Here is a 27,293-nt window from a genome sequence, read left to right as displayed (position 1 = left end):
AGACCAAAAGACCCGCTAGGAATCCCACAAAAGAGTGACCTAGGCAAAAATTAGGGTTACAAAATAATGAATAAAAACAAAAGCCCGCTAAGACACCACAAATGGGTGTTTTAGGCAAAAGTAAGAGCCATCAAAAAAAAAGGAAAAAACAGAATAAATCCATGATGGTACCATCAATTGAATTCAACAAGGGGCTCAAGAAAAGCTATCCAAGTTGTCAAAGCACAATCATTAATAACAAAGATGTGCTTAACTTCATAAGTGTTTAATCAAACAAGCCTAAACACAATAAGCCTACCAATGGCCAGCCATTCTTACAAAATCCATTTTTCAAAAATAAAATAATCCCCTCTAAAACACAAACTTTTGAAAATATATCATTTCCTTCTTTTCTCTTTTGTCCCAACGATTTTTGAATAATCTAGTGGAAACATGGAGATATAGTGGTCAATAGGAAGGTTGACACATCTTCTAAAGAAAGGGAAGAATCATTTGGTTGATGACACCAAAATCAAATACGCATCATTCCTCGGTAACAGAAATCGGCAGAGCACAAGCTCGTCTAGAGGAATGGCAAAAATCCAAACAGAAGAACGCATCGATTAATTCTTTTGAAAAAATGAATCAAATAGAATTAGGTGCATCATATACTGCATACATGCATACAGATGATAGGTGTACTGGAAGATCACTTATTCTCTGTTTCACAAAAAAAAAAAAAAAAAAAAAAAAAAAATCATCAATCAATGCGCCCGTATTGAGTTTAATACGGGCGTATCAAGGTGAACGTTGAAGCAACGTTTCGTATTCAATACGACGTATTAAACACAATACGGGCATATTGACGCTCAATACGGCCGTATTCCATTCAATACGGGCCGTATTGATTGCCACATTTGTACAATAACGGTAAAGCCAATACGGCCGTATTATATTCAATACGGCCGTACTGGCGAAAACTTCTCTATAAATAAGCCTCCCCCCTCTCATTTTTGCATACCAATCTTCATTCTCTGCATATTTTGTTTGTGAGTGCACCCTAGACAGCTTCTCAGAAATGGCAGAGTCATCCCGAAAAAGACAGAGAGCCCCAGCTCGACGTGAGATGACGGATCGACACAGGCAACGGCTGGAGCTCATAGAGACATTCAACTTCGAGCCGTCAAGGGTGCTCGACTTTGACCTTCTCCGAGCAGTGGGCTTGGAGGATGATGTCAGGGGTTACTTCGGCAGCATAGGATGGGGATTTCTCCTTGATTCCCCTTCTCAGCTGTACTTGACAGCCACGAAGGAGTTCCTGGCCTCCGTCGGTATTACTGAGTCGACGAACAGTTATGGGGAAGATGTCTGCTCGGTTGACTTCTGGATGAATCAGGGGTACCGCTCCTTGACTTTGGACGAGTTCAATGTCCAGGCAGGATTTTTCAGCCGCACTGATCAGCTGGAATTTCGTGATGCCATATGCGAGTGGCCTGATCAGTGGACTCCGGTTGACATGTGGAGATTGCTCACTGGCCGAGAGGATTACCATTCAGGGGTAAAGGGCTCCCGGCTTCCGACCGCTCTTCGGATCTGCCACAAGATCCTTACCAGTACTATCCATGGCAGGTCCAAGAGCCCCGAGTCGATTACTCGTCCGGACCTGCTGGCATTATATTGCATGGCCACCGGACGAAAGGCCAACCCTGGATATTTCTTCCTCGAGCATGTGAAGAAGCTGGGGACACGAGAGGGAGGAGAGTCTAGACAGGGGTATATCTTGGTCGCCCCACTCCTTTCACAGCTGGCGGAGACATGGGGATGCCCCGATGGCGAAGAGCCAAGGGCGCTGGCGCCAAAGCTAATCGGTGCTACCACTTTGATTAGCATGAGGATCATTACTAGATCAGCTGGAGGGTTTGTACGAGTAGATGGCCCCGATGCCTACGCCGACATCCTCAATGACCTCGACTTTGAGGGTGATGGCAGCCCACAGCCAGAGACCGGCACCTCGCAGTCGGATAGGGCCTACTTTGATGCCCGCTTTGACGCTTTACAGCAAAGCATCGATACTCGATTCGATGCTTTTCAGCATAGCATCGGCACATGGCAGCAGAGTACAGATGCTCGACTAGACACCTTGGTGCAGGGGTTTGACAACCTCTCCGTCTGGATGCATCGTCGCTTCCCGGACCCGCCACAGGACCCGCCGGCAGAGGAGTGAAGACCGGCTTCTGTTTTCTTGCTTTTTCATGCATTAGTTTGGTAGGGCTTAGCCCCATTTCTCAAATTTTCCTTGTACAAATTCATTTTTAGTAATGAAATTTGCCACTTTTGAATTCAAAATTCTCTAGCAATTTAAATTCTGTACAGCAAAAGCCAAAAACATAAAAAAAGGCAAAATACAGAAAAAGCCAAATTAGAAGAAAAGGCAAAATACAGAAAAAGCCGAAAATGAAAAAAGGCAAGGATATAGAAAATCCAACAAACAGTTTGTACAGAATAACTAAGCCTGGAGAGGCTTACCAAAATAATACTCCACATCCTCCACAGTATGCAGAATAACTGAGCCTGGAGAGGCTCGCAGAAATAATACTCCCCAGAGGGAACCTCAGCTCAAGCTCACGGGAAAATCCCCAGCGAGAGCTATCAAAGCAAGATCGACGCAATCCCCAATGGAAGTGCGATCATCCAAACAGTATATACAAGTCAAAGGACTAAAACTTCCTCAGTGGAAGATAGCTCTCCAACTCAAGCGTTGAGTGAGGCTAAGCCTGCAGAGGCTTCCTAAATAATACTCTGGGATACATAAGATCCCTAAATCCCCAGTCGCCTACTCAGAGGCACCCCTTCAAGAAAAATCACAAAAAGATCAATAACCATTCCCCAAGAGGAATCCGGCACTCAGCCGAACACTGAACATCAAGATAATTCGCCTACTCAGAGGCACTCTTCCAAAAAAGGAAAAAAAAAATATATCAATAAATATTCCCCAAACGGAATGTGGCATCCAGCCAAGCACCAAACATCAAGATCATTTGCCTAACAGAAGAGGCCAGTCAAGAAATGAATGACAAAATCCCCAGCGGATAAACAGCCTACACAGAGGCTACAAAAATCAGAAAATCCAAAAGAGATACCCGAATAAGGACAACCGGGATACTCCACCCACGTCAAAAGGACGTCAGCCAAACATAAGGCATCGCTCAACTCAGAGAGAGAGCATCTGTGTCTACACCCCAAGGAGTCAAAAATTCCCCATGGGTACCAACAATGCAATGCAAGTTGGGGCACAAGAACCTATGAATGACTGCACATCCCCTAGACGGATCCCTGCGTTATCCAGCCCTCAGCGGCACAAAATCAGAAAAACCGTCGAAGCAGCATCGTGGACTGTGGAGACAAAAATCATATCAAATCATTGCCGAAGTGATCAGAAGACACGGAAGCAGGCCTGGAGAGGCAATACTCAACTGCTGAATGTTAAGAGGCAGGACCTGGAGAGGGTAAACTCAACTGCTGAATGTTAAGAGGCAGGACCTGGAGAGGGTAAACTCACACTGCTGAATGTTAAGAGGCAGGACCTGGAGAGGGTAAACTCACACTGCTGAATGTTAAGAGGCAGGACCTGGAGAGGGTAAACTCACACTGCTGAATGTTAAGAGGCAGGACCTGGAGAGGGTAAACTCACACTGCTGAATGTTAAGAGGCAGGACCTGGAGAGGGTAAACTCACACTGCTCAATGTTAAGAGGCAGGACCTGGAGAGGGTAAACTCACACTGCTGAATGTTAAGAGGCAGGACCTGGAGAGGGTAAACTCACACTGCTGAATGTTAAGAGGCAGGACCTGGAGAGGGTAAACTCACACTGCTGAATGTTAAGAGGCAGGACCTGGAGAGGGTAAACTCACACTGCTGAATGTTAAGAGGCAGGACCTGAAGAGGGTAAACTTAGCTACCGAGGTTGTCAGGAGCGCCGAGGTATGCAACAACCTGGAGAGGTTACTCAACAATTTTCCACCGGAAGACGCTACAAGTCAGAAGGTCGGCGCATCACCCGGACAATTGGGTCAACTCCTTTACTTGTCAGCCGGTACACCAAAAGACCGTTTGACTAAGTAAAGGGGGGGCAGCTGTAGACCCCTAAAATTGTCCGGGTCGGAAATAAAGCTTGAAGACTCTCGAAGACTGAAGGAAGATCAGCCAGAAGGACTCCTGGAAGGCCCTAGGAGGGTTCTCTGTAGGTCTAGAGGTCTTAGAATAGCTCAAAATAAGGAAGTGGAGGGAATGAAGCCCAATACGGCCGTACTGAACTTAATACGGCCGTATTGAAGCTTCAATACGGCCGCAGTGAACTCAATACGGCGTATTGAAGTTTCTGAAACTTCAATACGGCCGTACTGAAATCAATACGGCCGTATTGAAGCTTCAATACAGCCGTATTGAAGCTTCAATACAGCCGTATTGAACTCAATACGGCCGTATTGAAATTTCTGAATTTCAATACGGCCGTATTGAACTCAATACGGCCGTATTGAAGTTCAAAAATTTCAATACGGCCGTATTGCTTCTGTAGGCCGTATTGCGCCTATTCCCTATAAATATGACGTCAATTGGACGTCATTCCACACTTTTTCAGATAGTTTTAACCCTCTCCTTGAGTATTCTGGGGTTTTTGAGCAGTGTTCTGCCCTAGAAATCACTCGGAGAGTTGATCCGACAAAGTTCTTGAGCCCCGAGCCATTTTGCTTGAGGATCGAACCTAGTCGAAGGGAAATCCTCCGGATTTCCATAGTTAAAAGTTTTTAGGAAGGAGCGAGCGAGCTTGTAGAGCGAGGGAACGCCAAAAAGCTTCCCAGTTTCACTCAATATATAAAAGCACGCTTCAAGAGGTTTCTTCTTAAATCCTTCCTTTTACTGCTTTCTGTGTGCATATTTAAACTGTCATCATGTAGATAGTTAATTTATAATTGCTTAGAATAAATAGGGGTAATTTAGTAATTTTACGCTGTTATTTTAGAAAATAATCTGTCATAGGGAACCCGAAAGGGGCGCTGTGGGGTGCTAACACCTTCCCCACGCGTAACCGACTCCCTTACCCAACTCTGGTTGTAATGGCCAAAGTTGATTTATAAAATCAATTGCCTTATCCCTTTTTCCAATGTTTTGAGTAAAACATTGGTGGCGACTCCACGAACCCTCCTTTTGCGAAAACCACTAATCCATGGAGGGTCCCGCTTGGGATTAATATGGATTGGTGAATCATTTAATAAAATTGCTCGTTTGACAAGGTCTCAGTTTGAGAATACGTCATTCTAGCAATCCATATTTTTAAACAAATAAACGAGTCCAACCATCCTTCGCGAATGCCGAAAGCCCGTTTCGGGCCGGTGGCGACAATCCTCCATTTGTGTATTATCTTCTAAGGCATTTTCCAACCCTTGCTTTCACTGACCTTCACAGTCAAATAGTTAACGCCTCATCTCCACCGTGCCAACAAGACTTCTCTGTGTCGGTGTATGAATAAGTCGAAGGGGTATACGAGTGCACGCCATACTGCCTGGACATTCCCTTCACTCCGTCTGAGGACTACCTGGCACTCCCACCAGGTGTAATCACTGCTCTTCCTCCACCAACCTTCAAGAGGAAAGTTTACCCGGGAGGGGTAATAAAGTCCAAAATTACATGGACTCTTCCACAGGGCACTCCTCAACTTATCCTCCCTCTACCTCAATAACCATCTTCCTCACCACCCAAACAAAAGAATAAAACGCCATCCACCACAACCATCCGTTCGAGACAGCCTCCATCCCTTCTACCAAAGGTAGAGTTCATCAAAACACCCACAAAATTCCTTCCTGTAAATATAGGTCGCCTTCGCTCTCTTTCAGCGTCTGACCTTGCAATAATTGGCCATCTACGCCTGTGTATAGATACACCCATACAATTATACATACCTCCCTTACTATACACCATAAAAGACACCCAAATTTTTGTCTAGCCTGACCGTATCTACCCCCGTCTTCCTCAAGTGGATCAGAACAAGATGAAGGATCCCGCACTTCATCTCAGACCATGCCCAAACCATCAAAGGTTAAGGTTCATCACTATCCAGGGGTGAGTTTAGACAAGCCACAGGATCCTACAAATGCACTTTAATATACTGAATACGATGCTGAGAAGTACTATTAGAACTTCATGCATAAGTGTAGTCAGGAGGCCAGTTCGTCTGGTATTTCAGACAAAGAAAAGGCAAAGACACTCATGCTACATGGATATCGTTGGATGACCCCATGCAAGCTAATGCACTTCTCTGACACATATGTCGCCTTTCTTCAGAACAAAAGACACAAGCCAGACCTTGACGCTCTCAGCAAGGAGTACTTCATCCATTTTGCGCTTTTCAACTTAGATCTCTACAAGGATGAAAGGAAGGCAATTACAGACTCGTGGTACAAAGCTCCCATCTATGACTAGTGCAAGGACATTCCCTCATGGAAACAAGGCATGCCTATGCCTTGGGATGCTCCTTCTAAAATGGCACCATCTTAATCGCCCACGCCTGAGCCTATCTCCGTTGAGCCAATTGTAACGTTTGCCCCTCCTAAGGCTCTTCTATCTGCGTCTGAACCAACACAGCAATATATCTCTATATATACATTCAACAAATTCAGAGCACACCTGGACAACAAGTTGGATCGTTTGTTCAACTTGATGGCGTCTAAGTTTTTCAGGGATCCACCTCCGTCTTCATGATCACTCTAGGGAAACTAGCTTAGGGATAACCAAGTTAGGGGGAGAATAATTTGATGTATTTTTTATTTATTTTGGTTGTATAGATTCTTCTCAATGTATACATTTGTAATTCAATTCAATTCAATTCAATTCAGTATACAACCAAAGTTATTGTTTGATGTATGGAATGCTCTGCTCAAAGTTATGGTTTTGCTATGTATGATCTTGCTCTGTTATGTTATTTATCCTGGTATCAAATTTCTCTTAGAAATTCATCTATTTCTTTTTTATGATTACAAAAGGGGAGAAATAGAAAAGAATTAATCAAATATGTTATACGAATCAAAAACGACTAAGAAACAATCTAGTAAGGCAGAGAGTCGTAGTATATTAATAATATGCGAACTTGCTACGATATACGAATTCCTCAAATTTAGTTTTATCTGAAAAAATTTGATCAATTATATTTGTCATCATCAAAAAGGAGGAGATTGTTAAGTCAGACAAAGCAATTCCCAGCAAAGTTTTGAATGAGACAAATATAATACATATTGTTATTTCTAACGTGTGTTAGTGTTTCAAAAAAACATAAGTACAAGCAAGTTGAAGAACAGACAACACGTGCCACTTCTTATACTAGAACCAAGATAAAGGAAGGAAAGCTTCAAGCATCAGACGGAAAGGTCAAATGAAGCCAAGTCTATCATAAGAAGGAAAATGACCAAGCTTCAGACGATACAGACCATAGACGAAACTTCTTCAAATACCAAACAAAGATGAGTCAAGGCAAAGCGTAGCATGAGGATCAGACGAATCAAAGTCAAGTGATAGATGAAATACGACATGAGTGCCAGACGATAATGGATAAAATACCAGACGTAGGTGTGTCAAGCACAACCTAAAGCGCAACATGAGGACTCTGACGAAGGCTGGTCAAGAATCAGACAAAAGTCAACTACATATCAGACGAAGGACAGCATAGACTGAAAAGCATTCCAGACGGAAATGAAGTATGTCCATCTACAATGTTGACCAGACCAAAGGAAGTCAAAGCATTGATGACAAATGCTCAAATGAGGATCAAGTCTTGAGATGCACATGGACTACCAGACGCAGATGAAGACTACCATGCAAGCATTTGAAGAATCAAGTCTCAAGGGATAATTCAGGCATCATCTACAATCATACAAGAACTCTCAATATGATCGCGTGATGAAAGGAAAAAGAAAAAGAAGAAGAAATGCAAGCCCAAAAGTGAAAGCATGCATGTGTCAGAAAAAGTACATTACTTTTTCATATAAAGACAACGCCTCTACAGCTATAATGACCGAAAAAGGACAAGAAATTCCTAAGTCATAGTTAAAGTCAGACACTACAGCTAACAAAACGTAGAAGACTTCATGCAATGTCTATAAACAGGAAGCAACATTAAATGCAAGATCTAATGCATTAAATGAAAGATCAAACTAGTCATGAATGACTACATTTTGCTTCAACGGAGACTTGCAACGGGCAGATTTTACATAGACTATATATATGTCATGACTTCAAACCTGGAAAGGTTGGCGAAGAGTGATTCCAAGCCCAATAAGTAATGAAATCAGAGACAGAGCATATATAGTCAAATGTACAATATTATATTTATCTCTGTAGACTAAGCAATTCTAAGTGTAACTTAGGAACATAAACCTTAGTGAGTGTAGTAAATCGTTGTATCCTCTCTGTGAGAGTGTCGCCACCGGCCCGAAACGGGCTTTCGGCATTCGCGAAGGATGGTTGGACTCTTTTATTTGTTTAAAAATATGGATTGCTAGAATGACTTATTCTCAAACTGAGACCTTGTCAAACGAGCAATTTTATTAAAAGGCTCACCAATCCATGTTAATCCCAAGCGGGACCCTCCATGGATTAGCGGTTTTCATAAAAAGGAAGGGTTCGTGGAGTCGCCACCAATGTTTTACTCAAAACATTGGAAAAAGAAGTTTAAGGCAATCGATTCAAAAATCGACTTCGGCCATTACAACCAGAGTCGGGTAAGGGAGTCGGTTACGCGTGGGGAAGGTGTTAGCACCCCACAGCGCCCCTTTCGGGTTCCCTATGACAGATTATTTAAAAATAATAGTGCGAAATTACTAAATTACCCCTATTTATTCTAAGCAATTATAAATTAACTATCTACATGATGATAGTTTAAATATGTACACACAGAAAGCGGTAAAAGAAGGGATTTTAAAGAGATAAACCTTTGAAGCGTGCTTTCTTATATATCTTGACAGAAATTGGGAAGCGTTTTGGCGTTTCCTCCCTCTACAAGACCGCTCGCTCCCTCCTATAAAATTTTAACTATGGAAATCCGGAGGATTTCCCTTCGACTAGGTTCGAGACTCAAGCAAATGGCTCGTGACTCAAGAACTTCGTCGGATCAACTCTCCGAGTGATTTCTAGGCAGAGCACTGCTCAAAAAAACCCAGAATACTCAAGAAGAGGGTTAAAACTCAGTGTGAAAGTGTAGAATGACGTCCCATTGACGTCATATTTATAGGGATGAGGCTCAATACGGTCTCTGGGGGTCAATACGGTCCGTATTGAAGTTTTGAACTACAATACGGCCGTATTGAATTCAATTCGGCCGTATTGAAGTTCAAAAACCTCAATACGGCCGTATTGAAGTTCAGTGCAGCCGTATTGAAGTTCAGTGCAGCCGTATTGAATTCAATGCAGCCGTATTGAAGTTCAGAAACTTCAATACGGCCGTATTGAAGTTCAGAAACTTCAATACGGCCGTATTGAGTTCAGTGCGGCCGTATTGAAGTTCAAAATGTTCAATACGGCCGTACTGAACCTCTGGGAGGCCGTATTGGGCTTCATTCCTCCCACTTTTCTTATTTTAGCTATCCTAAGACCTCTAGACCTATAGAGAACCTTCCTTGGGCCTTCTGGAAGTCCTTCTGGCTGATCTTCCTTCAGTCTTCGAGAGTCTTCAAGCTTTATTTCTGACCCGGACAATTTTAGGGGTCTACAGCTGCCCCCCCTTTACTTAGTCAAACGGCCTTTTGGTGTACCGTTTGATAAGTAAAGGAGTTGACCCAATTGTCCGGGGAATAAGCCATCCTTCCGACTTGTAGTGTCTTCAGGTGGGAAAATCGTTGAGTAGCCTCTCCAGGTTGAGTTTGCCCTCTCCAGGGTGAGTTTGCCCTCTCCAGGGTGGCTGAGTCTGCCCTCTCCAGGGTGAGTTTGCCCTCTCCAGGATGGCTGAGTTTGCCCTCTCCAGGGTGGCTGAGTTTGCCCTCTCCAGGGTGGCTGAGTTTGCCCTCTCCAGGGTGGCTGAGTTTGCCCTCTCCAGGGTGAGTTTGCCCTCTCCAGGGTCTGCGGTTTGCCCTCCCCAGGGTGAGTTTGCCCTCTCCAGGGTCTGCGGTTTGCCCTCCCCAGGGTGAGTTTGCCCTCTCCAGGGTTTGTGCATACCTCGGTGCTCTGGACATCTGGGTAGCTAAGTATTGCCTCTCCAGGCTTGTGCATACCTCGGTGCTCTGGACATCTGGGTAGCTGAGTATTGCCTCTCCAGGCTTTGTGCATACCTCGGTGCTCTGGACATCTGGGTAGCGTGAGTTTGCCCTCTCCAGGGATTTGTGATAGTTTTGTCTCCACAGTTCATGATGCTGCTTCGACGACTGTTTTTGATTTTGGTGCCGCTGAGGGCTGGATAACGCAGGGATCCGTCTAGGGGATGTGCAGTTACTCATAGGTTCTTGTGTCCCAATTTTGCATCGCGTAATTGGTGCCCATTGAGGAATTTCTGTTTCCTTGGGGTGTAGACACAAAGATGCTCTTTCTGAGATGAGCGGTGCCTTATGGTTGGCTGACGTCCTTTTGACGGTGGTGGAGTGTCGCCACCGGCCCGAAACGGGGCTTTCAGTGGGACCCTCCATGGATTAGTGGTTTTCGCAAAAGGAGGGTTCTTTGGAGTCGCCACCAATGTTTTACTCAAAACATTGGAAAAAGGGATAAGGCAATCGATTCAAAAATCGACTTCGGCCATTACAACCAGAGTCGGGTAAGGGAGTCGGTTACGCGTGGGGAAGGTGTTAGCACCCCACAGCGCCCCTTTCGGGTTCCCTATGACAGATTATTTCTAAAATAATAGCGTAAAATTACTAAACTACCCCTATTTATTCTAAGCAATTATAAATTAACTATCTACATGATGACAGTTTAAATATGCACACAGAAAGCAGTAAAAGGAAGGATTTAAGAAGAAACCTTTGAAGCGTGCTTTTATATATTTCGTAAAACTGGGAAGCTTTTTGGCGTTCCCTCGCTCTACAAACCCGCTCGCTCCCTCCTATAAAATTTTAACTATGGAAATCCGGAGGATTTCCCTTCGACTAGGTTCGATCCTCAAGCAAAATGGCTCAGGGCTCAAGAACTTCGTCGGATCAACTCTCCGAGTGATTTCTAGGGCAGAACACTGCTCAAAAACCCCAGAATACTCAAGGAGAGGGTTAAAACTATCTGTAAAAGTGTCCTATGACGTCAAAATGACGCCATATTTATAGGGAACAGGCGCAATACGGGCTATGGAATCAATACGGCCGTATTGAAATTTTTGAACTTCAATACGGCCGTATTGAGTTCAATACGGTCGTATTGAAATTCAGAAATTTCAATGCGCCCGTATTGAGTTCACTGCGGCTGTATTGAAGCTTCAATACGGCCGTATTGATTTCAGTACGGCCGTATTGAAGTTTCAGAAACTTTAATACGCCGTATTGAGTTCACTGCGGCCGTGTTGAAGCTTCAATACGGCCGTATTAAGTTTAGTACGGCCGTATTGGGCTTCATTCCCTCCACTTCCTTATTTTGAGCTATTCTAAGACCTCTAGACCTACAGAGAACCCTCCTAGGGCCTTCCAGGAGTCCTTCTGGCTGATCTTCCTTCAGTCTTCGAGAGTCTTCAAGCTTTATTTCCGACCCGGACAATTTTAGGGGTCTACAGCTGCCCCCCCTTTACTTAGTCAAACGGTCTTTTTGGTGTATCGATTGACAAGTAAAGGAGTTGACCCAATTGTCCGGGTAATACGCTAACCTTCTGACTTGTAATGTCTTCCGGTGGAAAATTGTTGAGTAGCCTCTCCAGGTTGAGTATTAGTCGTCGCCTCTCCAGGCTCATTGCATACCTCGGTGCTCTGGACATCTGGGTAGCTGAGTATTGCCTCTCCAGGCTTGTGCATACCTCGGTTCTCTGGACATCTGGGTAGCTGAGTATCGCCTCTCCAGGCTTGTGCATACCTCGGTGCTCTGGACATCTGGGTAGCTGAGTATCGCCTCTCCAGGCTTTGTGCATACCTCGGTGCTCTGGACATCTGGGTAGCTGAGTATCGCCTCTCCAGGCTTGTGCATACCTCTGTGCTCTGGGCATCTGGGTAGCTGAGTACCGCCTCTCCAGGCTTTGTGCGTACCTCGGTGCTCTGGACATCTGGGTAGCTGAGTATTGCCTTTTAGGCTTGTGCATACCTCGGTGCTCTGGGCATCTGGGTAGCTGAGTATTGCCTTTTAGGCTTTGAGATGATTTTTGTCTCCACAGTCCACGATGCTGCTTCGACGGTTTTTTCTGATTTTGTGCCACTGAGGGCTGGATAACGCAGGGATCCGTCTAGGGGATGTGCAGTCATTCACAGGTTCCTGTGCCCTGTCGCCACCGGCCCAAACGGGCCTCGGCGGTCGCGAAGACGGTCGAGCTCGCTTTTATTTTAGTTTTGAAAATGTATTGGATTATTAGAACGACTTGTTCTCAAACTGAGACCTTTTCGATCTTATCCAATTTATTTATTAAATGTCTCACCAATCCATGTTAATCCCAAGCGGGACCCTCCATGGATTAGTGGTTTTCATAAAAAGGAAGGGTTCGTGGAGTCGCCACCAATGTTTTACTCAAAACATTGGAAAAAGGGATAAGGCAATTGATTTTATAAATCAACTTTGGCCATTACAACCAGAGTTGGGTAAGGGAGTCGGTTACGCGTGGGGAAGGTGTTAGCACCCCACAGCGCCCCTTTCGGGTTCCCTATGACAGATTATTTCTAAAATAACAGTGTAAAATTACTAAATTACCCCTATTTATTCTAAGCAATTATAAATTAACTATCTACATGATGACAGTTTAAATATGCACACAGAAAGCAGTAAAAGGAAGGACTTTAAGAAGAAACCTTTGAAGCGTGCTTTTATATATTTCGTAAAACTGGGAAGCTTTTTGGCGTTCCCTCGCTCTACAAGCTCGCTCGCTCCTTCCTAAAAACTTTTAACTATGGAAATCCGGAGGATTTCCCTTCGACTAGGTTCGATCCTCAAGCAAAATGGCTCGGGGCTCAAGAACTTCGTCGGATCAACTCTCCGAGTGATTTCTAGGCAGAGCACTACTCAAAAAAACCCAGAATACTCAAGAAGAGGGTTAAAACTGTGTGTAAAAGTGTGGAATGACGTCAAAATGACGCCATATTTATAGGGAATAGGCGCAATACGGGCTATGGAATCAATACGGCCGTATTGAAATTATTGAACTTCAATACGGCCGTATTGAGTTCAATACGGTCGTATTGAAATTCAGAAATTTCAATGCGCCCGTATTGAGTTCACTGCGGCTGTATTGAAGCTTCAATACGGCCGTATTGATTTCAGTACGGCTGTATTGAAGTTTCAGAAACTTTAATACGCCGTATTGAGTTCACTGCGGCCGTGTTGAAGCTTCAATACGGCCGTATTAAGTTCAGTACGGCCGTATTGGGCTTCATTCCCTCCACTTCCTTATTTTAAGCTACTCTAAGACCTCTAAACCTACAGATAGCCATCCTATGGTCTTCTAGGAGTCCTTCTGGCTGACTTTCCTTCGATCTTTGAGAGTCTTCGAGTCTTATTTCCGACCCGGACAATTTTAGGGGTCTACATGCCCCAACTTGCATTGCATTGTTGGTACCCATGGGGAATTTCTGACTCCTTGGGGTGTAGACACAGATGCTCTTTCTCTCTGAGTTGAGCGATGCCTTATGTTTGGCTGACGTCCTTTGACGTTGGTTGAGTATCCCGGTTTATCCTTATTCGGGTATCTCTTTTTGATTTTCTGATTTTTGCTGCCTCTGTGTAGGCTGTTATCCGCTGGGGATTCTGGATGTTGATTTTGTCTCCACAGTCCACGATGCTGCTTCGACGATTGTTTTTGATTTTTGTGCCACTGAGGGCTGGAAAACGCAGGGATCCGTCTAGGGGATGTGCAGTTACTCATAGGTTCTTGTGTCCCAACTTTCCATTGAGTAGTTGGCGCCCATTGAGGAATTTCTATTTCCTTGGGGTGTAGACACGAAGATGCTCTTTCTGAGATGAGCAGTGCCTTATGATTGGCTGACGTCCTTTGGACGTTGGTGGAGTATCCCGGTTATCCTTATTCGGGTAACTCTTTTTAATTTTTGGATTTTGTTGCCTCTGTGTAGGCTGTTATCCGCCAGGGGATTTTGTCATTGGTTGTGATTGGCCTCTTCTGTTAGGCAAGTAATCTTGATGTTTGGTGCTTGGCTGGACGCCGCATTCCGCTTGGGGAATATTTATTGATATTTTTGATTTTTTTTTTTTTTTTTTTTTTATGTAGGAATGCCTCTTGAATAGGCGACTGGGGATTTGGGGATCTTATGTATCCCAGAGTATTATTTAGGAAGCCTCTACAGGCTTAGACTCACTCAACGCCTGAGTTGGAGAGCTATCTTCCACTGAGGAAGTTTTAAGTCCTTTGACTAGATATACTGCTTGGGCGATCGTGCTTCCATTGGGAATTTTGTCGATTTTGCTTTGATAGTTCTCGCTGGGGATTTGTTTTGAGCGCGAGCTGAGGTTTCTCTGGGGAGTATTATTTCTGCGAGCCTCTCCAGGCTCAGTTATTCTGAATGAGTATTGTTTCGACAAGCCTCTCCAGGCTCAATTATTCTGAAAGAGTATTCTTTCGGCGAGCCTCTCCAGGCTCAGTTATTCTGAAGGAGTATTATTTCGGCGAGCCTCTCCAGGCTCAGTTATCTTGTACGAGGCGATTGATTTTCTAAATCTTTTGCCTTTTTTGTCGTTTTTGGCTTTTTCTGTATTTTTGCCTTTTTTGTTGATTTGCGGCTTTTTCTGTTGACCGCTGCCATACACAAGCAATTTTTCTATTTTTTCTATTTTATGCAATTGCCTCATGCTAAGGTCTTTGAATGTGCAACTAATGTGTGTGATGCACAAATGCAAGTTTGTTTATTAATGCTTTTTAGAAACATGAATGGCTCTCCCTATCCTCCTCTTCTTGGAGGAATTTCTGTCATCGACGTGAGGGAATATTTTCGTGAGCCTTTTATGCAGGAGATTACGGATTTTATAGGAACCCCTCCAATTTTCTTTATTTGACCGATTATTAAGAGAGTTTCGTACAATTTTTGAAACATCAATTTAGAGGCATAATCACATGGTCAAGAGAGAAAAGAAACAAATGGATATTTTATTTGATATTCAAAAATGTTTTTACAGAAAGATTTGCAAAGGGAATTTCTGAAGAATGGCTGGCCAGGGTAGGCTATATACATTGGGCTTAACAATTATATCTGTAATTATTGCTCTTTATGTTCCCCTAATTGCTTCGGCCTGAGCCAGGAGTGTAGATGCTGCAAGACGCTTGCTTCTAGAAGATAATCACTTGAACCGCCTTTCGGTTTTCGATTCAAGCGATCGTTGCTTGCTTTGCTTTTACATCTTATTCTTTTCCCCCTAACTTTTGCCTAGGACGTATCCTAGCGGGGATAGTTTTGCCTTTGTTTTGCCTAGTACCCTTGTACTGGCGGGCTTTTTATTTTGCCCTAACTTTTGCCTAGGACGCCCTTTTTGGGTTTTCATCCTAGCGGGCCTACGCAAGCAACGTCTTCAAGCATAGTACTTCTTTACCACGTCAGCGTTGACTGGGTATCGAAGTTCTTCTCCATCCATGTCTATGAGGATTAATGCTCCTTTTGAGAAAGCTCGCTTTACCACGTACGGTCCTTCGTGATTTGGGGCCCACTTTCCGATTTTGTCCTTTTGAGTTGGTAGTAATTTCTTCATTACCAACTCTCCCTCATGGTAGACTCGAGGGTGGACTTTCTTGTCAAAAGCCTTTTTGATCTTCCTTTGATAGGCTTGACCATGGCATATGGCATTCAGCCGTTTCTCTTGGATAAGGTTCAACCGGTCGTATCGGCTTTGAACCCTTTCTGCCTCGGAAAGTTTTGCTTCCATGATCACCCTTATATAAGGTTTTTCGACTTCGACGGGTAGAACTGCCTCCTGAAGTCCTATAACCATGAAGAGCAAAGGGTAATATCTCGTGTCAGTCTTTAAATGAGACAACCATCTTTTGCACTATTTTCTTGATGTTCTTTTTGGTTGCCTCGACTGCCCCATTCATCTTTGGCCGATATGGGGAAGAGTTGTGGTGTTGGATCTTGAATTCTTGGCTCAGTTCTTCCACCATTTTGTTGTTCAGATTAGATCCATTATCAGTGATGATTTATTTCTCCATGCTTCCACTAGATTATTCTAAAATCTTTTGGGACAAGAGAGAAAAGAAGGGAAAGATATTTTTATTCTGAAGTTTGTGTTTTAGAGGGGATTTATTTTTCAAAAATGGTTTTTGTAAGAATGCTTAGCCGAGGTAGGCTTATGTGTTTAGGCTTGTTTGATTAAACATTCATGAAGTTAATCAAATCTTGTTATTGACGTTGTGATTTGACAACTTGGATAACTTCCCTTGAACCTTTCTTTTTGAATTCGGTTCATGGTACCATCATGGATTTCTTTCGTTTTTTGATTGTCCTTATTTTTGTCTAAAACACCCTTTTGTGGCGTTTTAGCGGACCTTTGTTTTTGTTTATTTTTGCAACCCTAACTTTTGCCTAGGTCACCCTTTCATGGGATTCCTAGCGGGTCTTTTGCTCTTATTTTTGTGCAGCCCCCTTTTTTGGGTTTCCTGCCGAGCTTTTTTTGATTTTAGGATTTCTTTTTATCCATGATGGCACTTGTCGAGGCCAAGGGAAGGTGCTCCAAGTTGTCACACACACTTCCACATAAAAATGATGCGGGTTTATTATTATTAAGATGATTTTAACCTCATTCATGTTTATTCAAACAGGGTTAAAAAATGTGGTTTAGAATTTTATTATAAGCAAGAAAAGAAGCAATGAGAAAGAATGATTTTATTATAATCATAGTGGAAACATTAGTCTTTATTTCATCACTGATATGGGTCCCAATGTTGACCTCTTCTATCTCTCGGCCTTGCCCCAAATTCACGGTCTCTAATTTCTCTTGACACGGTTGGAGTAGACGAGTTTCTTGATCTAGCAGTCTTTGCAGATCCGGAGAGATGGTCTCCTCATCACTGTCCAACTCAACCCGTTTATCCTCAACTTTCAGATCCCGGTCAGAGCGAACAATTACAGACATAATTATTTTATTGGTTCTGTTTAGGTTTAGAATTATTAATGTTAATGAGGAAAGAGAGAAAAGAACAAAAGAGAGAGTAATGTATGAAAAATGCCTCTTTATTGATATATGTATGTAAAACTGTACAAAACCCTTATTTACATGAAAAGGTACTCATGATCTAGGGTACTGATCACGAGTCCCTAAGAGAAAAGAAAAATATGGAGGGGCCCTATTGTGGCTTGCCATTCTCTACTCCTGCTTTGGTAGAGGATTCTTGCTCACATCGGGTGCTGTCGAATCGAAAGTGACCCACCCAGCATCAATAAGGTCTTGGACCTTATATTTGAGAACTCTACAGTCCTCCGTTGAATGCCCCGATGCCCCCGAGTGGTATAGACATTTATCTTGTGGCTTGTACCACTCGGGGTAAGGTGGATCCTTATCCTTTAGTGGAACGTAAGCTAGAAGATGAGCTTCTACTAGCTTCGGCAGGAGGTCGCTATATGTGGTCGGAAGCTTATCAAACTTCCTCACAGGCTTGTATTGCGACTTTCCCGACTTCGAAGTGGAAGAAGATGGAGAAATGGTTACAGCGTTGACTCCTCCCTCTTTCTTCTTCCCGAAGATCTTCTTAGCCTCGAATGATTGGGAAGACTTAGCTAGCTTCCCACTTTTCAATCCTTGTTCCACCCTTTCCCCAATGGTGATGATGTCCGAGAAGAGTGTCGTTGTGTTCCCTATCATCTTGTCATAATAGGGACCAGTCAACGAATTGATGAATATGGACACCGTCTCCTTGTCCGACAGCGGGGGCTCTATCTGTGCCGCCAACTCCCTCCATCGTTGGGCGTACGCCTTGAAAGATTCATCATTATTCTTGCTCAAGGCTTGAAGATCAGACCTATCGGGTGTTAGGTCGATGTTGTATTTATAGCGCTTGAGAAAGGCGTCGGCCAACTGCCTCCATGTATGTACTAGATTTCCATCTAGCTGCATATACCAGTTGAGCGCGGTATCAGCTAAGCTCTCTTGGAAGCAATGGATCAAGAGCTTTTCATTTGTGGCATATGCAGCCATCTTTCGGCAGTACATGGTGAGATGACTCTTGGGGCAAGTCGATCCCACGTATTTTGGGAAATCTGGCACTTTAAATTTAGGAGGGAATTGAATGTCCCTCACTAGGCACATGTCGGCGGCATCTTTGATGTCAAAATCATGCCCCTCCATAGCCCTCAACCGATCCTCTAGGGCGTGGAATTGTTCTTTTGAAACCTCGGGCTCTTTGATCATAATTCCAGCCCCAATAGGTATAGCGTGTGGAGGCTCTTCCTCGTGCTCTCCCTCCTCTCCATGATGGGACTCATGGTCACTGTGGTGTGATCCATGTATATTGTGATGACGCATGAGCTCCATCATTTGCGCCATTTGTTCTTTGAGCTGAGAGAGCTCGGTTGTGAGCTTCTTATTTTGCTCCTCCAGCGCTTCCATCTTCTTGATTTTCTGTGCGCGTGTGAGGACAGAGAGATGACCAGCCACTTTCTAAAATGAATGTTTTAATTAGTTTATTTATGGGATGAATACGCTCTTGACATGAGCTTGATAACCCTCCATTTTTAAGGCGCTGCCTTTTTAAAACAGAGTGTTACCACCCTCCTTGACTTATGATCTCTCCTCAACGGAGAAACTCGATAATTATGGGTCACTTTTACTCATGTCAAGAGGTATTGGTGAACCTAAAATGCATGGTCTATGAGGATGCATGATGTCTTATTGGTAATGATGTACATGCTCCTCACTTTTATTATATTTCCACACATAGTCTTTCCTCTCATGTCATGGTATTTTCATGCATGGGGATTATTCTTAGACCTTATCACGAGGTTTTTTCTTTATTAATGCACAAACAATGTCACATAACGAATGCACAAACAATTCACTCATCCACGAACAGTCACGAGCGAATCACGAGGTAGGGGTATCCTGCAGAAAGGTGCATATTCAAGGTAGGTTCTAACTGTTCTCACCAGTCCAAGGCCCCCAAGGTGCCCCCATTATAGGGACCCAATTCCTCTCATCGTAGGTCGATGGAAAGCTCCAACGCACCGTCGGACTCAAGTTCATGGTTATCACCTTGAGTGATGTTTTCCGACAACGGTCTACGGGCACCTATAGACCCATTCGACAACCGGCCGTACTAACATCCACTCCCTATGGTTAATCACTCATGCCCCCGGGTATAGAGGGAACTGTTGTGTGCAAAGGTTTGTGTGCAGTTTTTATTTCAAACAATTGCGTAAATTTAAAAATACAACAGTTATTAAAGCCAAATAGATAAACATGTTATCATACAAGTGAGGGGTAATAAAGTAATTTTTAACTATTATTTGTTAAAAATAATCTGTCACTAAATGGGACTGACTCTCGAAGCTTCCCCAGCAGAGTCGCCATCTGTCGCTACCGGCCCGAAACGGGGCTTTCGGCATTCGCGAAGGATGGTTGGACTCTTTTATTTGTTTAAAATATGGATTGCTAGAATGACTTATTCTCAAACTGAGACCTCGTCAAACGAGCAATTTTATTAAAATGGTTCACGAATCCATATTAATCCCAAGCGGGACCCTCCATGGATTAGTGGTTTTCGCAAAAGGAGGGTTCTTTGGAGTCGCCACCAATGTTTTACTCAAAACATTGGAAAAAGGGATAAGGCAATCGATTCAAAAATCGACTTCGGCCATTACAACCAGAGTCGGGTAAGGGAGTCGGTTACGCGTGGGGAAGGTGTTAGCACCCCACAGCGCCCCTTTCAGGTTCCCTATGACAGATTATTTCTAAAATAATAGCGTAAAATTACTAAACTACCCCTATTTATTCTAAGCAATTATAAATTAACTATCTACATGATGACAGTTTAAATATGCACACAGAAAGCAGTAAAAGGAAGGATTTAAGAAGAAACCTTTGAAGCGTGCTTTTATATATTTCGTAAAACTGGGAAGCTTTTTGGCGTTCCCTCGCTCTACAAACCCGCTCGCTCCCTCCTATAAAATTTTAACTATGGAAATCCGGAGGATTTCCCTTCGACTAGGTTCGATCCTCAAGCAAAATGGCTCGGGGCTCAAGAACTTCGTCGGATCAACTCTCCGAGTGATTTCTAGGGCAGAACACTGCTCAAAAACCCCAGAATACTCAAGGAGAGGGTTAAAACTATCTGTAAAAGTGTCCTATGACGTCAAAATGACGCCATATTTATAGGGAACAGGCGCAATACGGGCTATGGAATCAATACGGCCGTATTGAAATTTTTGAACTTCAATACGACCGTATTGAGTTCAATACGGTCGTATTGAAATTCAGAAATTTCAATGCGCCCGTATTGAGTTCATTGCGGCTGTATTGAAGCTTCAATACGGCCGTATTGATTTCAGTACGGCCGTATTGAAGTTTCAGAAACTTTAATACGCCGTATTGAGTTCACTGCGGCCGTGTTGAAGCTTCAATACGGCCGTATTAAGTTTAGTACGGCCGTATTGGGCTTCATTCCCTCCACTTCCTTATTTTGAGCTATTCTAAGACCTCTAGACCTACAGAGAACCCTCCTAGGGCCTTCCAGGAGTCCTTCTGGCTGATCTTCCTTCAGTCTTCGAGAGTCTTCAAGCTTTATTTCCGACCCGGACAATTTTAGGGGTCTACATGGAGTATCCCGGTTATCCTTATTCGGGCGACTCTTTTTGTTTTTCTGGTTTTGTTGCCTCTGTGTAGGCTATTATCCGCTGGGGATTTTGTCATTGATTTTGATTAGCCTCTTCTGTTAGGCATATCATCTTGATGTTCAATGATTGGCTGAAAAGCCAAATTCCGCTTGGGGAATTGTTATTGATCTTTTGGATTTTTTTCTTTTTTGAAAGAGTGCCTCTGAGTAGGCGAATTATCTTGATGTTTGGTGTTCGGCTGAGTGCCGGATTCCGCTTGGGGAATGATTATTTGTCTTTTGTGATTTTTCTTGAGGGGGTGCCTCTGAGTAGGCGAGTGGGGATTTAAAGTTTATATATCCCAGAGTATTATTTAGAAAGCCTCTTCAGGCTTAGCTTCACTCATCGCTTGAGTTGGAAAGCTACCTTCCACTGAGGAAGTCTTAAGTCCTTTGACTGAATATTTTGCTTTGGATGATCGCGCTTCCATTGGGGATTTTTGCTGATCTTGGTTTGATAGCTTTCACTGGGGAATTTGGCCCGTGAGTGGAAGCTGAGATATCTCTGGGGAGTATTATTTCTGCGAGCCTCTCCAGGCTCAATTATTCTGAGAGAGTATTATTTCGGCGAGCCTCTCCAGGCTCAGTTATTCTGTGGGAGTATTTTTTCAGCAAGCCTCTCCAGGCTCAGTTATTCTGCATGAGTATTGTTTCGGCGAGCCTCTCCAGGCTCAATTATTCTGAGAGAGTATTATTTCGGCAAGCCTCTCCAGGCTCAATTATTCTGTATGATGAATTGGTTTTTTGTTCAGCCCGAGAATGCGAGCTGAGACGTCTTTTGGAGAGTATTATTTTGGCAAGCCTCTCCAGGCTCAGTTATTCTGTATAATTTGTTGTTTTTGGCTTTTTCTGTATTTTTTTGCCTTTTTTGTTGATTTTGGCTTTTTCTGTGTTTTTGCCTTTTTTGTTGATTTTGGCTTTTTCTGTGTTTTTGCCTTTTTTGTTGATTTCGGCTTTTTCTGTATTTTTTGTTGATTTTGGCTTTTTCTGTATTTTTGCCTCTTTTGTTGGTTTTGGCTTTTTCTGTACAGAAATGTCTCTGAGGAGTATTATTTTGGCAAGCCTCTTCAGGCTCAGTTATTCTGAGAGAGTATTATTTCGGCGAGCCTCTCCAGGCTCAATTATTCTGTGAGAGTATTATTTCGGCGAGCCTCTCCAGGCTCAGTTATTTCTGAGAGAGTATTATTTCGGCAAGCCTCTCCAGGCTCGGTTATTCTGTATGGTGAGAGAGTATTGTTTCTGCAAGCCTCTCCAGGCTTAATTATTCTGAGGAAGTATTTTTTCAGCAAGCCTCTCCAGGCTCAATTATTCTGTACAAACTGAGGAGTATTGTTTGTATCCTTGCCTTTTTTCGTTTTCGGCTTTTGTTGACTGCTGTCATACACAAGCAATTTTCTATTTTTCTATTTTATGCAATTGCCTCATGATAAGGTCTTTGAATGTGCAACTAATGTGTGTGATGCACAAATGCAAGTTTTATTATTTAATGTTTTTAGAAAAATGAATGGCTCTCCCTATCCTCCTTTTCTTGGAGGAATTTCTGTCATCGACGTGAGGGAATATTTTTGTGAGCCTTTTATGCAGGAGATTATGGATTTTATAGGAACCCCTCCAATTTTCTTTATTGACCGATTATTAAGGAATTTCATACAATTTTTTTTAGAAATACCAATTTTAGAGGCATAATCACATGGTCAAGAGAGAAGAGAAAATGAATAGATATTTTATTGATATTCACAAGTGTTTTTACAGAAAGATATACAGAAGGATTTTCTGAAGAATGGCTGGCCAGGGTAGGCTATATACATTGGGCTTAACAATTATATCTGTAATTGTTGCTCTTTACATTCCCCTAGTTGCTTCGGGTGAGATGCCTGAGCCAGGAGCGTAGATGCTGCAAGACGCTTGCTTCTAGAAGATAATCACTTGAACCGCCTTTCGGTTTTCGATTCAAGTGACCGTTGCTTGCTTTGTTTTTGTATCTTATTCTTTTGCCCCTAATTTTTGCCTAAGACATATCCTAGCGGGGATAAATTCGCCTTTGTTTTGCCTAGTACCCTTGTACTGGCGGGCTTTTTATTTTGCCCTAACTTTTGCCTAGGACGCCCTTTTTGGGTTTTCATCCTAGCGGGCCTATGCAAGCAACGTCTTCAAGCATAGTACTTCTTTACCACGTCAGCGTTGACTGGGTATCGAAGTTCTTTTCCATCCATGTCTGTGAGGATCAGTGCTCCTCTTGAGAAGGCTCGTTTTACTACGTATGGTCCTCCGTGATTTGGGGCACACTTTCCGATTTTGTCTTTTTGAGTTGGTAGCAATTTCTTCATTACCAACTCTCCCTCATGGTAGACTCGAGGGTGGACTTTCTTGTCAAAAGCCTTTTTGATCTTCCTCTGATAGGCTTGACCATGGCATATGGCGTTCAGCCATTTTTCTTCAATGAGGTTCAACTGATCATACCGGCTTTGAACCCATTCTGCTTCGGAAAGTTTTGCTTCCATGATTACCCTTAGGGAAGGTATTTCGACTTCGACGGGTAGCACTGCCTCCATCCCATAGACGAGGGAGAATGGAGTAGCTCTTGTAGATGTGCGTACAGAAGTCCTATAACCATGGAAAGCGAAGGGTAACATCTCGTGCCAGTCCTTAAATGAGACAACCATCTTTTGCACTATTTTCTTGATGTTCTTATTGGTTGCCTCGACTGCCCCATTCATCTTTGGCCGATATGGGGAAGAGTTATGGTATTGGATCTTGAATTCTTAGCACAGTTCTTCCACCATTTTGTTGTTCAGATTAGATCCATTATCAGTGATGATTTATTTCTCCATGCTTCCACTAGATTATTCTAAAATCTTTCGGGACAAGAGAGAAAAGAAAGGAAAGATATTTTTGTTCTGAAGTTTGTGTTTTAGAAGGGATTTATTTTTCAAAAATGGTTTTTGTAAGAATGGATGGCCAATGGTAGGCTTAAGTGTTTAGGCTTGTTTGATTAAACACTTATGAAGTTAAGAAAATCTTTGTTTATTGACGTTGTGATTTTGACAACTTGGATAGCTTCCCTTGAACCTTTCTTTTTGAATTCGGTTCATGGTACCATCATGGATTTCTTTTTTGTTTTTTGATTGTCCTTATTTTTGCCTAAAACACCCTTTTGTGGCGTTTTAGCGGACCTTTGTTTTTGTTTATTTTTGTAACCCTAACTTTTGCCTAGGTCACCCTTTTGTGGGATTCCTAGCGGGTCTTTTGCTCTTATTTTTGCGCAGTCCCCTTTTTGAGTTTCCTGCCGAGCTTCTTTTATTTTGAAAGATTTCTTTTTACCCATGATGGCACTTGTCAAGGCCAAGGGAAGGTGCTCCAAGTTGTCACACACACCTCCACATAAAAATGATGTGGGTTTATTATTATTAAGATGATTTTAACCTCATTCATGTATATTCAAACAGGGTTAAAAAATAATGTGGTTTAGAATTTTATTATAAGCAAGAAAAGAAGCAATGAAGAATGATTTTATTATAATCATAGCGGAAACATGTGTCCTTATTTCATCACTGATATGGGTCCCAATGTTGACCTCTTATATCTCTCGGCCATGCCCCAAATTCACAGTCTCCAATTTCTCTTGACGAGTTGGAGTAAGCGAGCTTCTCGTTCTAGCAGTCTTTGCAGATCCGGAGAGATGGTCTCCTCATCACTCTCCAACTCAACCCATTCACTTTTGGATCCCGGTCAGAGCGAACAATTACAGACATAATTATTTTATTGGTTCTGTTTAGGTTTAGAATTTTTAATGAGGAAAGAGAGAAAAGAACAAAAGAGAGAATGATATGTGAAAAATGCCTCTTTATTGATATGTATTAAAACTGTAAAACCCTTATTTACATGAAAAGGTTCTCATGATCTCGGGTACTAATCATGAGTCCTTAAAAGAAGAATATGGAAAATTAAGGAGGGGCCCTATCGTGGCTTGTTCTTCTCTCTAATCCTGCTTTGGCCGAGGATTCTTGCTCACGTCGGGCGCTGTCGAATCAAAAGTGATCCACCCGGCATCAATAAGGCTTTGGACCTTGTGTTTGAGAGCTAGGCAGTTCTTTGTTGAATGCCCTGGTGCCCCCGAGTGGTATAGGCATTTATCTTGTGGTTTGTACCACTCGGGATAAGGTGGATCCATCTTCTTTGGTGGAACGTAAGCTAGAAGACGTGCTTCCACTAGCTTCGGCAGGAGATCGCTGTAGGTGGTCGGAAGTTTATCAAACTTCTTCACAGGGGTGAATTGCGATCTTCCTGACTTCGAAGTGGAGGAAGATGAGGAAATGGTTATGGCACTGACTCCTCCCTCCTTCTTCTTCCCAAAGGTCTTCTTAGCTTTAAATGATTGGGAAGGTTTAGCTAGCTTCCCACTTTTCAGCTCTTGTTCCACTCTTCCTCCAACATGATGGGACTCATGGTCACTGTGCTCAGCCCCTTGTATGTTGTGGTGACGCATGAGTTCCATCATTTGCGCCATTTGCTCCTTGAGCTGTGAGAGCTCGGTTGTGAGCTTCTTATATTGTTCCTCCAGCGCTTCCATCCTCTTGATTTTCTGTGCGCGTGTGAGGACAGAGAGATGACCAGCCACTTTCTAGAATGAATGTTTTAATTAGTTTATTTATGGGATGAATACGCTCTTGACATGAGCTTGATAACCCTCCATTTTTAAGGCGCTGCCTTTTTAAAATGGAGTGTTACCACCCTCCTTGACTTATGATCCCTCCCCAACGGAGAATCTCGATAATTATGGGTCTCTTTTACTCATGTCAAGAGGTATTGGTGAACCTAGAATGCATGGTTTATGAGGATGCATGATATCTTATTGGTAATGATGCTCATGCTCCTCACTTTTATTATATTTTCACACATTGGTTTTTCCTCTCATGTCATGACATTTTCATGCATGGGGATTATTCTTTAGACCTTATCGCGAGGTTATTTATTAATGCACAAACAATTGCACATAAGCATTTACACAAACAATTCACTCATCCACGAACAGTCACGAGCGAATCACGAGGTAGGGGTATCCTGCAGAAAGGTGCATATCCAAGGTGGTTCTAACTGTTCTCACCGGTCTGAGGCCCCCAAGGTGCCCCCATTATAGGGACCCAATTCCTCTCGTCGTAAGCCGATGGAAAGCTCCAACGCACTGTCGGACTCGAGTTCATCGTTATCACCTTGAGTGATGCTTTCCGACAACGGTCTACGGGCACCTATAGACCCATTCGACAACCGGCCGTACTAACATCCACTCCCTATGGCTTACCACTCATGCCCCCGGGTATAGAGGGAACTGTTGTGTGCAAAGGTTTGTGTGCAGTTTTTATTTCAAACAATTGCGGAAAATTAAACAAACAACAGTTATTAAAGCCAATTAGATAAACATGTTATCATACAAGCAAGGGGTAATAAAGTAATTTTAACTATTATTTGTTAAAAATAATCTGTCACTCAATGGGACTGACTCTCGAAGCTTCCCCAGTGGAGTCGCCATCTGTCGCCACCGGCCCGAAACGGGCTTTCGGCATTCGCGAAGGATGGTTGGACTCTTTTATTTGTTTAAAAATATGGATTGCTAGAATGACTTATTCTCAAACTGAGACCTTGTCAAACGAGCAATTTTATTAAAAGGCTCACCAATCCATGTTAATCCCAAGCGGGACCCTCCATGGATTAGCGGTTTTCATAAAAAGGAAGGGTTCGTGGAGTCGCCACCAATGTTTTACTCAAAACATTGGAAAAAGAAGTTTAAGGCAATCGATTCAAAAATCGACTTCGGTCATTACAACCAGAGTCGGGTAAGGGAGTCGGTTACGCGTGGGGAAGGTGTTAGCACCCCACAGCGCCCCTTTCGGGTTCCCTATGACAGATTATTTAAAAATAATAGTGCGAAATTACTAAATTACCCCTATTTATTCTAAGCAATTATAAATTAACTATCTACATGATGATAGTTTAAATATGTACACACAGAAAGCGGTAAAAGAAGGGATTTTAAAGAGATAAACCTTTGAAGCGTGCTTTCTTATATATCTTGACAGAAATTGGGAAGCGTTTTGGCGTTTCCTCCCTCTACAAGACCGCTCGCTCCCTCCTATAAAATTTTAACTATGGAAATCCGGAGGATTTCCCTTTGACTAGGTTCGAGACTCAAGCAAATGGCTCGTGACTCAAGAACTTCGTCGGATCAACTCTCCGAGTGATTTCTAGGCAGAGCACTGCTCAAAAAAACCCAGAATACTCAAGAAGAGGGTTAAAACTCAGTGTGAAAGTGTAGAATGACGTCCCATTGACGTCATATTTATAGGGATGAGGCTCAATACGGTCTCTG

This window comes from Cajanus cajan, chromosome 3 (genome assembly GCF_000230855.2).
Source record: "Cajanus cajan strain Asha chromosome 3, NIPB_CcT2T_4, whole genome shotgun sequence".
NCBI lineage: Eukaryota > Viridiplantae > Streptophyta > Magnoliopsida > Fabales > Fabaceae > Cajanus > Cajanus cajan.
The sequence above is the reverse complement of the archived record's forward strand: the minus strand, read 5'-3'. Positions refer to the sequence as shown.